Source organism: Sinocyclocheilus grahami, unplaced genomic scaffold (assembly GCF_001515645.1).
Source record: "Sinocyclocheilus grahami isolate Dianchi unplaced genomic scaffold, SAMN03320097.WGS_v1.1 scaffold878.1, whole genome shotgun sequence".
Lineage (NCBI taxonomy): Eukaryota > Metazoa > Chordata > Actinopteri > Cypriniformes > Cyprinidae > Sinocyclocheilus > Sinocyclocheilus grahami.
In genome coordinates, this window is record NW_015506057.1 from 163,923 (window position 1) to 167,116 (window position 3,194).

Below are 3,194 nucleotides of genomic sequence, written 5' to 3' on the forward strand. Positions count from 1 at the left end.
TCATTTAGTCTGCTTAAACTCCGCCCCTGCAAGCTGACAAGCCACGCCCATATCTCAACATCCAATCAACAACTGATGTCAAGTCCCCACCTAACATTTTTATTTTTTCGAAAATCCATTACACATGTCCATGTTAATCCATGTGTCACAATACAGAAGAAAAGATCTGCCTCTACTTACATTTAATTACAAATTCAAATTAAATTTAGTTAAAATAAAACGGCAGCTGTGGTTGATGTGGAAAAACATGGTGAAAATGTTTTGCCGATATTAAGGGATGCCATATTGGTGCCTATACATTTTTATATTTGATAACTGCATATGTTCCATAACCGTATTTCCTTAAGTGCTAATAATGCTAACATGCCAATCTTTAATTATCTCAACTGTCAAGCAGAGACCTCTGGGAATGTCCTTTCACTGTTTTTCACCATAAACTCTTCAGGAATTTATTAGTTTTTACTTGCAAAACCCATACATTGGACAGTATTTTACAGCATTGCTATAATTTTCCCACGGTATATGGTAACTAACAGTTAACCCAATTAACATGTTTTTACTATAACATTTTTACTGTTTGGCATGATGCATTGTCATTTATTTTAGTGCTGAGCAACAATTAATCGCATTCAAAATAAAAGTTTTTGTTTACATAATATGTGTGTGCGCTGTGTATATTTATTATGTATATATAAATACACACACATGCATGTATATATTTAAGAAAAATATGTTTATATATTAAATACATTTATCTATAATATAAATTATATGAATATAAACATACATATGTACATATTTTCAAAATATATACGGTGTATTTATATATGCATAATAAATATACAGAGCACACACACATATATTATGTAAAAAAAAACTTTTATTTTAGATGCGATTAATCGCTTCCCAGCAGTATTATATTTAAAAGTACATGAATGCAAATAAGATTTGAAACCTGCAGTGGAGATTTCAGTGAATAATGGCATTTGAAATTTAGCAGTCATTATTTATGATACTTTTTGTCATTTTCTGGATCTTGACAGCACCTGTGCCCATGCAATTTTATTGGATGGAAAAGAGCAGCATGAACATTCAGCGAAACATCTTTTTTTGGGGGGATTACACAGGAGAACATTTTTTGGAACAACAAGAAGGTAAGTAAATGATGCAGAAATTTGCATTTTTTTGGGGTTAAGTAGTGCATAAGCATAATGTTAGAGGCCAGACACACAGGAAAACATCCTTTTGCTGCAAGTATGAATATTTAAAAGTGAAAAGGTCAGCAATGAAAGGTTAATGTGTGTCTATTGGTATGGAGGGCACAGTAACCTGACAGCAGGTCAGTGTGTGTCTGAGTAAACAGATGCTCTGAGCCAGATGTCTACACTCCCCTATGCAACAATCAGTAAATAAAACGTGGTTCAAATATCAAAGCATTTGAACCTATGCTCTTTAAAAACACATGCATACCTATTATGCATCTAATTCTGATCAAGTCATTTTTCTCCATTGACAACTCATTTGAAAGTATTAATTTGTCGTCAGAATGAGAGTCCAAACAGCTGATAATAGCATCACAGCCATCCACAAGTACTAAGCATGACTCGAGTCCCTTCGATGGCTTTTTCACTGAAGCATTATTATGGAGAGAGGACTCGTATTTCAGCTGGAAGCAACAGTTTGAAGTTAAAAATGTCTTGAATGTTGGATCTTTTCACTTCACAAGATGTAAATTAAAGACTGGAGAGGTGTGGAGTATTGTGATGTTTTTATCAGCTGTTTGGACTCTCATTCTGACGGCACCCATTGACTGGTGAGCAAGTGATCTAAATTCCTCCAAATCTGTTCCGATGAAAAAACTAACTTTTCAACATCTTGGATGGCCTGAGAGCGAGTAAAATTTCAGCAAATGTAAATTTTTAGACAAACTATTCTGAAGTTTCTGTTTTTGAGGGAGCATATCTTTTTTGAACTAATTTTTCTGTCATTTAAAATGACATATAACGGATACAAAAGAACTTCATTTCTAATAAAGGTTTTATTACACAAGACAATAACAATAGTTATTAATAAAACAAATGCCCATTACAGCTGTGCAAAATGTACAACTCCTATAAAATATCTGAAGTTTTAAAAAAAGATCATATGTATTCATTGAATACATTGAAAATGTATCAATTGAAATCAATTGAAAAATAGCATTTTGTCTTATAAAAATACTTTGTCCTTCAGAAAAAATGAAAGGGATGGAAAGTATCATAACCAACTGAGGATGGACAGAAAAGAGACAGATGAAGAAAGAGTGGCAGAGATGGACAATAAAACCCACAGATGGCCTGCCAGATTTGAGAGAACAGTTAAAACGAAGATGAAAACATAAAATGCTGCATTCAAAATAAACCATACGAAATGCTGCACCGTTTAGTACTGCATATAAATAAACATACACATGTGGCACATTCATTATAAAGTCAGACAGCACATGAAAAAGTGTTTGTCAGACTAGCCTAGTCATTTAGCCTAGTATTTGGGTTAGGAACACTTCCACACGCACACCGCCAAACCTCCACCGAAGAACATGTAAAGCAGATTCTTCACTTCGTGTGTAATTTCGAAACCAAAGCCCTCGCCAATCACCACATGCCAAGAGCTCCCAAACTTCTTATCCATTGACTCCTTTATCATTTTAGCGGCGCTCTGTTGAGAGAGAAGCACCCACAGGAATGAAAAATCCCACAGAAGACATCATTAATATCTCAACTGTTTCCAGGGGCGCCGCTAAGGGGAGGAAAGTTAGGGCGATTCTAAGGGCTCACGCACTTTTGGAGCCCCCAGAGATCTGTTTTATTAGTAGTAACAGTAGTAGTAGTAGTAATGTAACAGAAAATATAAATGTATCTACCAAAGAGTTACAAATAAAACCAAATTAGGGCTTATTTCTGCATTTCCAGCAAAATTATCTGCCCCCATTCACTGCATGGTTTCGTCCCGTCCTACATAGCCTAGAGTCACTGAGTGAGATCAGATGGTAAACTGTCAAATTAGAGATGTCTTCTCGAAGCGGACGATTTGGTCAGTCGCACTTTTAAACACATTTTAGTTTTGCTATAGAAAATCTACAAATTCATACCCCGATTACATAGAGCAGCAGCAGGAAGCGCCCCGTGAGGTTGTCATGTGGTTGTTTGCCACCG